The sequence below is a fragment of the Mustelus asterias genome, chromosome 3, assembly GCF_964213995.1.
Source record: "Mustelus asterias chromosome 3, sMusAst1.hap1.1, whole genome shotgun sequence".
Lineage (NCBI taxonomy): Eukaryota > Metazoa > Chordata > Chondrichthyes > Carcharhiniformes > Triakidae > Mustelus > Mustelus asterias.
This window is the reverse complement of record NC_135803.1, coordinates 77,539,447-77,554,054: the sequence shown is the minus strand read 5'-3', so window position 1 is coordinate 77,554,054 and position 14,608 is coordinate 77,539,447. Positions and strand designations below refer to the sequence as shown.

The 14,608-nt window shown below is 47.4% G+C and overlaps 2 pseudogenes; both read right to left on the bottom strand.

The window, feature by feature from the left end:
- Positions 1 to 9,892, bottom strand: part of LOC144491840 (uncharacterized) — a 44,817-nt pseudogene extending 34,925 nt beyond the window's left edge.
- Positions 9,893 to 10,104: 212 nt separating this feature from the next.
- Positions 10,105 to 13,583, bottom strand: LOC144491839 (E3 ubiquitin/ISG15 ligase TRIM25-like; annotated as a pseudogene).
- Between the last annotated feature and the right edge of the window lie 1,025 nt (positions 13,584 to 14,608).

Genomic DNA, 14,608 nt, shown 5'->3' with positions numbered 1-14,608 from the left:
TTCACGAAAGTGTTTAGTGATTAAAGTTTTGCTCACCCCTCCTCATATCACCTTTCTTGGTTTGGCATTTATATTTTTCTTACATTTGTGTAGAGAGGACTCAGACATTTTTCTATTGTTAAGCCCTATAGTGAAAAATGTTGTTGCAGCTGTTTAATTTGGAATTATGGGTGGAGCAGGGGCCGATAGTTGTGCAGGAAGCAAATCTGACTTGGTGCTGCAATATGCCTTTAAGAGATTGCACCATGACATCACTTGAAAGGAAGTGTGTTACGCAATCTAGTTTTAGTTTCAATTTCGCCTTCAGCAGTGCACACACACACATCTATGCTGCTGGTGTCTTCAAGCTTTATACCAATGTATATCTCTTCTCATGTGCCTAATTTTAATAAATGAACCTATAATGTATCTATCCAATTCCTTATTAGTGATTGATGCCTTAATAGCATTATAAAAACACAACAATTGAATTATGGCTCAAACCGGGGGGGAGAGCATTCTGAAATGTTTTAGACATTGCTCCAGAGGCCTTAGTGGGGGTGGATTGCTGCAGAGTTCAAAACCAGGGTCAACCGCCATGACCTCACATAAGGTGAAAGAATGCACCTTTACCACCTTAACATAATGAGATCTAAAGAAATAAGAGCAGTTTAAGAGCAGACCCATCAAGTCTGCCTCGCCATTCAATAAGATCTGATTGTGGCTTTACCTTCACTCTCATATCTGCACTCTATAATCTTGACTCTCTTGTATGTCAAAAATCTGTCTAACTCAACCTTGAATATATTCAATGATCCACCCTCCACTGTTGTCTGTGGAAGAAAATTCCAAACAATATGACCTTCTGAGAGAAGGAATCTCTCCTCATCTCTGTCTTAAATGGGAAATGCATAGTTGGAAACTGTTTTTTACAACTTCTATAGTCCCTCACATGGAGAAATATTCTTTCAGCACATACCCTGTCAAGCTCTCTCAGTATCTTGTATGTTTGAATAAGATCGCCAAGGGGGAGGTGGCTTAGCTCAATTGGCCAGAAAGGTAGCATTTGGATCAGATTAACGCACAGGGTTCTATTCCTGTTCTGGCTGAGGTCAACTCTGCCCATGCTAAATGGATCTCAACACTTCACCCTGGCAAACAGATATCGAGGACCTGCCTTTGGGCAGAGAACATGGGAAGAAGAAGATCACCAACTGCATCACTAGCACGCCTCAATTCACTGCACCCACATCGCTCACCGATCTACCAGCAATCTTTATCAGGACTCAGACACAACATTCGTATTCTTCCCCTTACCTTCACGCAGTTAGCATCCTGCAAGCCTCAAACCCATATTACACAGCTTTCCACCTCACCCAAACATGCCACTCACTGACACACTCCCCTTTTTGTTGCAAGACAAGGTAGCACATAAGTTGAATCAGCCGCACCTTGAAATACCAGATACAGTCTAGGGTGTCACATGATAAAAGGGATAGATTCGCTGGAGAGAGTCCAAAATAGATTTGCAAGGATGACACCAGAAATGCAAGGTTATATGTATCAGGAAAGAATGCAGAGCCTGGTTCTCTTTTCCCTTGGAAAGAGATGATTGAAGGGTAACCAAATAGAGATGTTAAGTTCGGATATAATAGCCACAGAGGCCTGTTTCCATCATTGTGAAAATGGTGGATGAAGCCAAAATATGGAAGTCCCATGTCTGAACATGGCATCAATCATTTTTGGAGGGGCAGGAATGAGGCCGGGTAATGATTTGTGCATGTTCATTTCGTGGAGGCTGTTGCCAATATGAAACAGCAGGTATCTACAGTCATGTCTGATTTTTGTTAGTCATGAGTAGGAAACACAGCATGTGTAGACTGGACCTTATTGGAGCAGGTCTAAACTTCGTGGGATCCTTTGGAGAGGTGGGAAAACCTTTTGGACATGGTTTCGGGACACCTTTGGGAAGGTCAATTGCCCTTTGGGAAAGGTAAGGTGCCCTTTCGGGTTGTTAAAAGTGGACATAAATGTGCATAAAGATACAAATTAATTGAACTGTCAAGAAAAACTGTCAGAATGGTTGAGCGTCAGAAGCAACTGTTAAGCTATCAGGGCATTTGAAACTCCTGCCCTTTAAATCTTTGAAAAAACTGTGTGGAGTGTTTAAGAAAAAGTAATTGCTTGCTATTGTTGATATAATCCTGAGTACTCTCATTACTGGATTTGTGCTGCATGATTGATATCTCAATTTTCTATTATCACATTGGGCTGCCTTTCATTTCACATATGAAAGATCCAAGGGGTTATATAGACTATGTGTTATAGAAGTGTGACTATGAATTCCAATGCTTGATTTGATAAGGATTTAAACATTTGAATGAAATGTTTATTCTTACACAGGATTATGTAATTGAAGGGATGTAAATGTAATGATTGAGTTTCTTGGAATGAGAATTGTTTTAAAAAGCCTGCAATAGACACTTGGAAGTTTATTTTATTTATTTTCAGCAAAATTCCTGAAATTCCATTGTGGATATTGGGTGAGTTGGCATAGTAGGTGTAAGAGCAAAATGCGATGGGTTGGGGCATCAGTTGGTATGAGTTGGCGCTAAGTTGACAAAGGTGTATAAGGGGCCATGGAGGGAGGGCCAAATGGCATAGGTTGACTTGGGGCTATAAAGGATCCTAGGGGATTGGATGGAGGGTCATTGGTTCGCCAGGAAGGTATGAGTGACTATGGGAGGTGAATAAAGGGTATGAGGTGGCATGGATTGGCATGAATGAGCATAGGGAGTGTGTGCGGTGGTGAGGTGATGTGAGGGGTGAGGGCCAGAGGATTGTTTCTGGTTTTAGCTTTGATTAAGTGCCAGTGCCAATGCAACAAGTGCCAAGGCCTTCCGTTTGACCAACCTCCATACCCAGCAGCCTCTGCGCCTGTTCTGGGATTGCCCGGCCCAATTCCCATTTCTGGGGCACTGGGAAAATGACCCGACTCAGAGTCATAGGCCACAATCTTACTATCTCGCCTCGCTGGCTGGGGGTTTGGGGAGGACATTGGGGCTGGCCCGGAGAGGTCCAGGAGGCCAGCGATCAGGGGGTGGAGGGGGGAGGATCGCATGGCCAGCGATGCGGGGTCATGATTGGGCTGGCTAGCGATCGGGAGGCTGGCAGTGCGGGGCCACTGCGCATGAGCCGATCTCAGTGCTGACAGATAGGCACATGCGCAGTGGCCCGCTCAGTGCTATGCTGCTGGCCTCTCCAGTGGGAATAGCCCCCCCGCCCCCCCTGATTTTCAGCATGAATCTTGCTAGGGCACTCAGCAATGCACAGTGTGTCGGAGATTCATTCCGAAAATCCTGCTGAAAAAAACCAGTGGGATTATAGAATCATAGAATCAGAGAACCACACAGTGCAGAAGAGGCCTCTTGGCCCATTGAGTCTGCACTGACACATTAGAAACCCCTGAACTCCCATCTAATCCCATCTGCCAGCACTTGGCCCATAGCCCTGAATATTATGATGTGCCAAGTGTTCAAAAAGAAACTTTTTAAAGGATGTGAGGCAATCCGCCTCTACTACCCTGCCAGGCAGCGCATCCCAGAGCGTCACCACCCTCTGGGTAAAAAGGTTTTTCCTCACATCCCCTCAAACCTCCTGCACTCACCTTGAACCTATGTCCCCTCATGACTGACCCTTCAACTAAGGGGAACAGCTGCTCCTTATCCACTCTGTCCATGTCTCTCACAATCTTGCGCACCTCGATCAAGTTGCCCCTCGGTCTTCTCTGCTCCAATGAAAACAACCCAAGCTTACGCAATCTCTCTTCATAACTTAAATTTTCCATCCCAAGCAGCATCCTTGTGAATCTCCTCTGCACTCCCTCCAGTGCAATCACATCCTTCCAATAATGTGGCAACCAGAATTGCAAACAGTACTCCATCTGTGGCCTCCCCAAAGTTCTATACAACTATTTCTAGGGCCACTTCCTTAAGTACTCTGGGATGCAGAGCATCAGGCCCTGGGGAGTTATCGGGTTTTAATCCCAGCAATTTCCCCAATTCAATTTCCTGACTAATAAGGATTTCCTTCAGTTCCTCCTTCACGCTAGACCCTCCGTTCCCTCGTATTTCTGGAAGGTTATTTGTGTCCTTCTTAGTGAAGACAGATCCAAAGTATTTGATCAGCTGGTCTGCCATCTCTCTGTTGAAGTCCAACAGGTTTATTTGGTAGCACAAGCCACAAGCTTGTGGCTTGTGCTACCAAATAAACCTGTTGGACTTTAACCTGGTGTTGTGAGACTTCTTACTGTGCTTACCCCAGTCTAACGCTGGCATCTCCACTTCATCTCTTTGTTGCCCATTATGAATTCACTTGATTCTATCTGTAAGAGACCTACATTTGTCTTCAAGTCTTTTTCTCTTCAAATATCTATAGAAGCTTTTGCAATCAGTTTTTATGTTTTTTGCAAGCTTACTCTCATATTCTATTTTCCCCTTCTGAATTAAACCCTTTGTCCTCCTCTGCTGAATCTTAAATTTCTCCCAGTCCTCAGGTTTGCTGCTTTTTTGGGCCAATTTATATGCCTCCTCTTTGGCTTTAACACTATCCCTGATTTCCCTTGTGAGCCACCTTCCTCCGTTTTACTCTTATGTCAGACAGGGATGTACAGTTGTCGAAGTTCATCCATGTGTTCTTTAAATGTCTGCCATTGCCTATTCACTGCCAACTCCTTTAGTATCCTTTGCCAGCTTATCCTAGCCAATGCACATCTCATATCATCAAAGTTAGCTTTTCTTAAGTTCAGGACTCTAGACTCAGACTTAACTGTGTCACTCTCCATCTTAATGAAGAATTCTACAATATTATGGTTGCTCTTTCCCTGTGGTTCTCGCACCTCAAGGTTGCTAATTAATCCTCTCTCGTTACACAATACCCAGTCTAGGATGGCCTGCTCTCTAGTTGGTTCCTAAACATATTGTTCAAGAAAACCATCCCTTATACATTCCAAGAAATCCTCCTTGATCACATTGCTACCAGTTTGGTGAACCCAATCAATATGCAGATTGAAGTCACCCATGATGATTGCTGTACCCTTACTGCACGTGTTTCTAATTTCCTGCTTGATACTATCCCCAACCTCACTGTTTGGTGGTCTGTACACAATTCCCACTAATGTTTTTTGTCCTTTGGTGTTCCGCAGCTCCACCCATATAGATTCCACATCGTCCAGGCTAATGTCCTTCCTTACTATTGTGTTAATCTCCTCTTTAACCAACAATGCTAATCCACGCCCCCCCCCCCCCCCCCTTTCCTTTCCATCTATCTTTCCTGAATATTGAATACCCCTGGATATTGTGTTCCCATCCCTGATCGCCCTGGAGCCAGATCTCCATGATTCCAATTACATCATATCCGTTAATGACTGCACTGTTAATTCATCCACCTTATTACAAACGCTCCTCGCATTGAGACACAGAGCCTTCAGACTTGTATTTTTGGCATATATTGCCCTATTAGAATTATGATGTAATATGGTCTTTTTTGATTTTTGTCTTTGGTTTCTCTGCCTTGCACTATTCACCTTACTGCCTTTTGTTTCTGTCTGCACTTTACTTCCCTCTGACTTCCTGCAACAGTTCCCATCCCCCTGCCACATTAGTTTAAACCCTCCCCAACAGCACGAGCAAACACTCCCTCTAGGACATTGGTTCCGGTCCTGCCCAGGTGCCAGGTGCCCAGACCATCTGATTTGTATTGGTCTCACCTCCCCCAGAACCGGTTCCAATGGCCAAGGAATTTGAATCCCTCCCTTTCACCATCCCTCAAGCTATGTATTCATCATAGCTATCCTGACATTCCTACTCTGACTAGCATGTGGCACTGGTAGCAATCCTGAGAACACTACCTTTGAGGTCCTACTTTTTAGTTTAACTCCTAACTCCCTAAATTCAGCTTATAGGATCTCATCCCATTTTTTTACCTATATCGTTGGTGCCTATATGCACCATGACAGCTGGCTGTTCACCCTCCCCTTCCAGAATGCAGCCACTCTGAGACATCCTTGACTCTTGCACCAGGGAGGCAATACACCATCCTGGAGTCTTGTTTGCATCCACAGAAATGCCTATCTATTTCCCTTACAATTGAATCCCCTATCACTACAGCTCTATCATCTTTTTCCTGCCCTCCTGTGCAACAGAGCCAGCCACAGTGCCATGTACACACTCTGCAGCACCAAGCTTCAGAGATTCTAAAATACAAAGATTTTTTTTATTCGTGGGACATGGGCGTCGCTGGCTGGCCAGCATTTATTGCCCATCCCTTGTTGCCCTTGCAAAGATGATGCTGCCTTCTTGAATTGCTACAGTCCAGGTGCTGTGGGTTGACCCACAATGCCGTTAGGGAGGGAATTCCAGGATTTTGACCCAGCAACTGCAAAGGAATGGCGATATATTTCCAAGTCAGAATGGTGAGTGGCTTGGAGGGAAACTTGCAGGTGGTGGTGTTCCCATGTATCTGCTGCCCTTGTCCTTCTAGATGGAAGTGGTCCGAGGATTTGGAAGATGCAATCTATGTGGCACGAATGTTACTTGCCACTTGTCAGCCCAAGCCTGGATATTGTCCAGATCTTGTTGCATTTGAACATGGACTGCTTCGGTATCTGAAGCGAATGGTGCTGAACATTGTGCAATCATTGGTGAACATCCCCACTTCTGACCTTATGACAGAAGGAAGGTCATTAATGAAGCAGCCTGGGACACTATCCTGAGGGACTCCTGCAGAGATCAGAGAATCATAGAATCCCTACAGTACAGAAATAGGCCATTCGGCCCATCGAGTCTGCACCAACCACAATCCCACCCAGGCCCTCCCTCCATATCCCTACATATTTACCCACTAATCCCTCTAACCTACGCATCTCAGGACACTAAGGGCAATTTTAGCATGGCCAATCAACCTAACCCGCACATCTTTGGAGATGTCCTGGAGCTGAGATGACTGACCCTCCACAACCACAACCATCTTTCTATGTACCAGGTATGACTCCAGCCATCTGAGAGTTTGCCTCCTGATACCTATTGATTCCAGTTTTGCAAGGGCTCTTTGATGCTACATTCAGTCAAATGCGGCCTTGAAGTCAAGAGCTGTCATTCTAACCTCACCTCTGGAATTCAGCTGTTTTGTCCATTTTGAACCAAGGCAGTAGAGGTCAGGAGCTATGTGACCCTGGCAAAACCCAAACTGGACGTCACTGAGCAGGTTATTGCTGAGCAAGTTCTGCTTGATAGCACTGTTGATGACCCCTTCCATCACTTTACTGATGGTCGAGAGTAGACTGGGTGGTAATTGGCCGGGTTGGATTTGTCCTGCTTTCTGTGTACAGGACATACCTGGGCAATTTTCCACATTGTTGGATAGATGGCAGTGTTGTAACTGTACTGGAAGAGCTTGGCTAGGGGAGCGGCAAGTTCTGGAGCACAAGTCTTCAGTACTATTGCTGAAATGTTATCACGGCCCATTGCTTTTGCAGTATCCAGTGCCTCCAACTGTTTCTTGGTATCATGTGGAATGAATCGAATTGGCTGGAGACTGGCATCTGCGATGCTGGGGACCACTGGAAGAGGCCGAGGTGGATCATCCACTCGGCACTTCTGGTTGAACATTCCTGCGAATGCTTCAGCCTTTTCTTTTGCACTGATGTGCTGGGCGCCTCTATCATTAAGGACGGGATATTTGTGGAGTCTCCACCTCCAGTGAGTTGTTTAATTGTCCACCACCCATTCACGACTGGATGTGGCAGGACTGCAGAGCGTAGATCTGATCGGTTGGTTGTGGGATCACTTAGCTCTGTCTATCACTTGCTGTTTATGCCATTTGGCATTCAAGTAGTGCTGTTTGATCGCTTCGCTGGGTTGACACCTCATTTTTAGGTATGCCTGGTGCTGCTCCTGGCATGCTCTCCTGCACTCTCCATTGAACCAGGGTTGATCCCCTGGCTTGATGATAATGGTTGAGTGGGGGATATGCCAGACCATGAGGGTGCAGATTGTGCTGGAGTACAGTTCCACTGCTGTTGATGACCCACAGCGCCTCATGGATGCCCAGTCTTGGGTTGCTACATCTGTTCGAAGTCTGTCCCATTTAGCACAATGATAGTGCCACACAACACAATGCAGGTTATTCTCAATGTGAAGGTGGGACTTCGTCTCCACTAGGACTGTGCGGTGGTCACTCTTACCAATACTGTCATGGACAGCTGCATCTGCAGTCAGCAGATTGTAAGGAAGAGGTCAAGTATGTTTTGTTCTCTTGTTGGTTCCCTCACCACTTGCTGCAGACCCAGCCTAGCAGTTATATCCTTTAGGACCTGACCAGCTCGATCAGTAGTGCTACTGCTGAGCCACTCTTGGTGATAGACATTGAAATCCCCCATCCAGAGTACATTTTGCACCCTTACCAACCTCAGTGCTTCCTCCAAGTTTTGTTCAACATGGAGGAGTACTGATTCATCAGCCAAAGGAGGACAGTACATGATAACCAGTAAGAGGTGTCCTTACCCATGTTTAACCTGAAGCCATGAGACTTCATGGGGTCCGGAGTTAATGTTAAGGACTCCCAGGACAACGCCCTCCCAACTGTATACCCCATGGTGCCACTACCTCTGCTGGGTCTGTCCTGCCGTGGGACAGGACATATCCAGGGATGGTAATGGTAGTGTCTGGGGTGTTATCTGTAAGGTATGATTCTGAGAGAATTACTATGTCAGGCTGTTGCTTGACTAGTCTGTGAGACAGCTCTCCCACTGTTTGACTGTGATATTATTGGGAAGCTGCCTGTCATATGTCACATGAAGCTGGTTGACTCAGTAACGCCCACTATCTATGCTCCAAGAAGAATGGACTCCTTTCTATGAAGCTGAAGGTTTGTCAACAAATTGGATCGAATGACAAGTCTGGGTGTCATAGCCCATAGATGAGGACACAGAATGGGTTTCTGAGATGATAGCTGCAGTAAAGAAAGACAGCCAGAACCTGCATTGACCCAGTTCATCTGAATAAAGCACTTCTGAGACCCCATCACCCTATGAAGACAGTTGGACAGGTTATAGCCAGAACAGCCAATTCTAAGGTCTTCAATGCCTGGATACAAATTGCCGATTTTGGCAAATCCCGCTGGATAAAGACTGCTCGAAGTTCACTATGTTCATGTCTCCAGTGGGGAGAAACCCATTGCTCTGCATGCCCTACAAGATGTCCATTGGCAGTGAGGTTTTCCAAAGGTCTATGGAACAGCTCTTTGCAGGATAACGCTGTGAAGCCATTGTTGATGACATCCTGGTTTGGAGTTGCACAATGCAAGAACATGATGCATATCTGTGTTTGGTCCTCAACAGAATCAGGACCATACAGTTGAGGCTCAACTCTGCAGAATGCGGATTCACTTTTAACCCCTTCCCTCTGTGGGTCACCTGCTCACAGCTGATGGTGTGAAGCCAGACCTGGATAAGAAATGGCTATACGGCAAATGCCCACCCCTGAGAACAAACACGTTCTGCAGCACTTCCTTGGTATGACAAATTATTTACCTAAGTTTATTCCCTGTTCCAGTGAGGTAACTGAACCCTGACGTCAGCTTCTCCGCCAGGATGTGCTGACAGGAGCACTGCTGCGTTCATCAAATACAAACATCTGTTTTCTGCCCCTCGGGTGTTACAATACTTCAAAGTTCGAGCAGCTGTACTCTTACCGGCAGATGCCTCCCAGCACAGATTTGACGCAGTCTGTGTCCAGACTGGCAGATCAATAGCCTTCGCCCAAGGGCTCTCACTGGCACTGAGACTCATTATGCCCAGATCGAGAAGGAACTTCTTGTCTTTGTCTTTGCATTTCAGAAATTTCATGGCCGCCATGCCAACATTGAAACTGATCACCAGTCGCTCATAACTCTACATAAAAAGCCTCTACACACTGCATCAGCACACCTACAGCGGATGATGCTCAAGCTTCAACCTCAGTGTCATGTACACACGTAGTAAGGAGCTGTACCTCACTGATGCCCTCTCCAGCAGTTATCTACCCACCACTGAATAAGCAGGTCAAGAGGAGGACATTGATATCATGATTATTCATGTGTTGTCGCCCGCAGAACTGAGGAACTCAAAGCTGCCTGCAGGACACACATGTAGGCACTCCATGACATCGTCATGAGAGGATGGCCAGTGTTGTCAAAAGAGCTTCCCCGCAGGCTCTGCACTTTCTACACCAGGAGAGAGGAGTTAAATATGCAAGACGGAATGATACTGAGTGCTCAGAGGTTCGTCATTCCCAGCTCTGTGCAGAAGAATTACACCTAGTAACTTCACTAAGGGCACTCAGGATGGAAGCATCAAAGTGTAGGGCAAAGGAAATGTACTGGCCCTCAATGTATTGGCCCTCAGTGTACCCAAACAGGTGCCAGAGTGTGGCAACTAGGGGATTTTCACAGTAGCTTCATTGCAGTGTTAATGGAAGTCTACTTGTGACATTAATAAATAAATTAAAGAAAACTAAAAACTCAATGTGTGTGGACATAGACAGGGAAGTGTCCAGATGTGCACCAAGCAACACGCTCATGCCTCATCAACCCAAAGAACGACTGCACCTCCATGAGGTCTAAGGCCTTCCATGGTCACTCACCGCAGCAGATGCATTCGAATGGAATGGAAAACAACATCTGCTCCTTGTCAACTCATACTCAGGCTGGTATGAAGTCAACTATCTGCCTGACATGAGGAGCACCATAGTGATTGAAGAACTGAAGAGACATTTCGCTACACATGGCATTCCCCAGAGGATGATGACAGATAACGTCCAGCACTTTGTCTCCAGGGAGTTCAAGGACTCTGCACACATAAATAGGACCCTGAACACATCGCAAGCAGCCTCCTCTGCTCATATTCGAGTGGTTTGGCAGAACGGGCAGTGCACTCAGCAAAGCACCTCTTTGAAAAATGCCTCCATGACAACATAGACTTCTACTCTGCACTGCCCAATCTGTGAGATTTGCCAAGATGGGGCTTGCCCTGATCAGCATGGAGAATGTTCTCCAGATGTACCAGAACCATGATCCTGTCACTAAGGCCCTTCTGCAACTCAATGTGAAACAGATGTGGGTGGAGCCTCCTTGAAATGGCAACAAAGAGGGAACAGGTACAATAACTGTAAAACTCACAGACTTTGCACTCTAGAACCAGGCCAAACAGTCAGAATGCAGCCACACATGGCCATGACAAACTGACAATGGTCCACAGCCATGCACCCGCAACCAAACAGCCATGTGATTGCCTCAGATGGTGCTTTTTACGTAAGGAATCGGCGTCATTTGTTATAGGTACCCAAATCAGCATCACCAACTGTCACAGGGCTCAACACATCGGGGCCGATTTTACCAAATCGGGACTAAGTGCCGGGTGTGGCCGTAAATCAGACCCGCGCCCGGCAGCCGCGCTCCAGCGCCCCCATACGCCTTTTTTCGACGTGGGTCCAGTGGGCGGGGCCTAGCGCATTTGCATCTGTCGGAGCGCCAAACTGCGCATGCGCTGTTCGGGAAGAATCTGACAGAACGCGCCCAGGCGCAAAACAAACAGCAGAGAGCGGAGAGAGCCTCTCTGCCGTCATCCTCGGGGGGCGGGGGGGGGGGGGGGGGGGGGGGGGCGGCGGGGGGGGGGGGGGGAAGGGGGGGAATGTGACTTATCATTCCTGGGGGTGGGGAGGGGAGGGGGTGTGACGTCTCATTCCCTTGGGGGGGGGGGGGAGAGGGGTTGTGAGCGATCATCCTCTGGTCGGGGGGGGTCCGCTGCCTGTCTGCGGCCGATCCCTCCTGGCACCATCACTGGGACACTACCAGCCACAGATTACTCTTCCCTGCAGGTGCGAGAGAGCGGGAGAGATGGCTGTGGCTGGTAGTGAACCAGTGAATGATGCGTCACACCCCCTCTCCTCCCCCCCACCACCCCCCCCAGGGGATGATCCATCACACCCCCCTCTCCTCCCCCCCGGGATGATCCGTCACACCACCCCCCCCCCCCAAGAGGGCGATGTGGGCCCGCCCCCTCTCCTCATACCCCCCCTCCCCCCCCCCCCGCCCCACCCGAGCTCCAACTGGGCCCGCCCCCCCGTCCTCCGGCAGACGCCAGCGGGCCTGTGTGAAGCCCGGTCACTTCAGCCGTGGCTCGAAATCAGTGTCCAGGAACGTGCTGCAGGGCTGTCGAAGGACTGAAGGTGAGCGGGAAGGATGGTGGAGGGAGACCACGATCGAGGTAGGTTAGGGGTGTGCTCTGCCGGGGGGGGGGGGGGGGCGGGGGCTACCTCCCAGAGGGGTCCGATCCCGGGGGTGGTGGGGGGGGGGGGGGGGGGGGGGGGGGGGGGGCGGGGGGGGGGGGGGGGTTGCTACCTCCCAGAGGAGTCCAATCCCGGCAAGGGGGGGGGGGGGCCTGCCTCCCAGAGGGGTCCGATCGCGGGGGGGGAGGGGGTCTGCCGGGGTGGTTAGAGGGGGTGTCCGCGAAGTGTGGGCCTCAGCGATTCCCCTGCCGAATAAAAGTACAAGTTGGACTTTTATTTATCAGGTTGGTAAAGGCGTGGACGCAAATTGCGCCGAACGCTGGTAAAGGGGGGATTGATGGTAAAGTTGGGCGCGCGCTTCATTAAGTCGATTTAAATGCATGCAAATGCATTTAAATCGTCGCGCCGGCCGATTTGGGCGCAAACCGGAACGGCACCCGAATCGGCCGTTGGTAAAGGCGCGATCCGCTAGGAATCGGGTGCGGATCGCGGCATAGGCCCGACACCCAACTTTACCGTCATTTCGGGCGTGAAGTTTTGGTAAAATCGGGCCCCTTGTTACTTCCAAGTCGACACACTTTATGCAGTGAATTTATCTCAAGATATGTTTTCACGAATACACACGTACCTTCAGCTCCTTCACTGTTTCACTGGCACTGATCAAGTTGTGGTCCTTGTGATCTCCTACTAAGTCACAAAGACTACAGATGCAGACTTCATCGTCCTTGCAGTAAAGCTTCAGAAGCTCTTGGTGCTCTGTGCATTTTTCCGCAGTCATGTTCACCATGGGATCTGTGAGAGGGTGCCTTTTAAAAGCCACATTTTCTTGATGTGGGATGAGGTGAATGGAGCACATTGACACTTCACATTTCGTGGGACGAAGGAGCAGTGCTCCGAAAACTTATGGTATTTGCTACCAAATAAACCTGTTGGACTTTAACCTGGTGTTGTGAGACTTCTTACTGACTTCACATTTCAGATAGGTTTTAACAGTTTGACGCAATAGCTGCAGTGAACCACATTCTGGGACATAACCCAACACTTGTACTTCTGAACAATGCTTGTTAGTTGGGTGTTCTTGTCCAAAGCCCTTATCCGGAACCATTTTCGACACTCTGGGCAGGAGTAGAAACCAGTACAGGCATCTTTCCACAGATTTTCAATGCAGGCTTAGCAGAAACTGTGATTGCAGTCAAGTATCACTGGATCAGTATAAACCTGCTGGCAGATGGAACAGGTTAGTTCTTCCCTTAGAGAGTCTGACTGAGCAGCTGCAGCCATGCTTCCCCTGGAAGGAAATGAATCTGAAAGCAATCATGTTTAAACCACATTGGGGGGAAGTGCCTTAACTCAGATAACACAATTGCGAGACACGTATCACAAATAGTGTAGAAAGCAGTATAAATTACATGGATGTTTTGATTGATTAAGTGCCCGATAGATTCCAGAATGAGTACGTTTGTTGGACAACCTCACATTTCATGCAGAAGGTGGTAAAAGTGTGCAACTCTCTCACAAACTTAGCTCAATATAAAATGCAATATTACAAGTCAAATGTAACATACATTTATCGATCTGTAACAGCCCTTTGCCCCTCCCTAGATTAAAAATTGTTCATCAAACACACTATTTCATGACGTCAGTGCCTCTCTTAACTAAACCACCATTGGACACATTGGTGCAGCATTCATTTCCTCAATCAAAAAGACATGGAGTTTTGATGCTGCGGTGATTGTCCCTTTAAGGGCAACATGGCAAAAGAAGGTCACCTGCTTTAAGGGACTGAGCATGAGTAATCACCCCAGGGGTGGAGCTCTCAGGCAGAACAGTCTGAAGACATGTAGTGACTGGGGGCGTAGGTGGGACTGCCAGTTTCTGTACAGTTTTTCCTTGTTAATAAATACCTTTTGTGTTCCTAGCCAAGTCCGTAGCGTGCGTCATTACATTAAAAATGAGGTAAAATTGATTATGAAGATACTGAGTGTGAGAAGTGAGATGTTGAAATATGGCCTGAGGGACAAAGGAACCCTGGATTGATCGGTACAGTCAGAAATTTAGAAATATGTAGAAAGAAATTAGGTGAAAAAAACCCTCAAGTGCATGAGCTGTAATTTTTGCATTTAAGGAAAAGTGGAACTTAAGTTTTAATAAAAGAACAAAGAGTTGCTGCAAGTTTTCTTTTCTTAAAATGAAAGCAAATAGAACACTGAGCAAAACAAAATGTCCACAGATCACTGAGAGAGCTTACAGTAAGTAAAAAAGAGAGTTTTAAAAGTTTAAGAAAGGTTCAAAGGAAGGCCTCATGC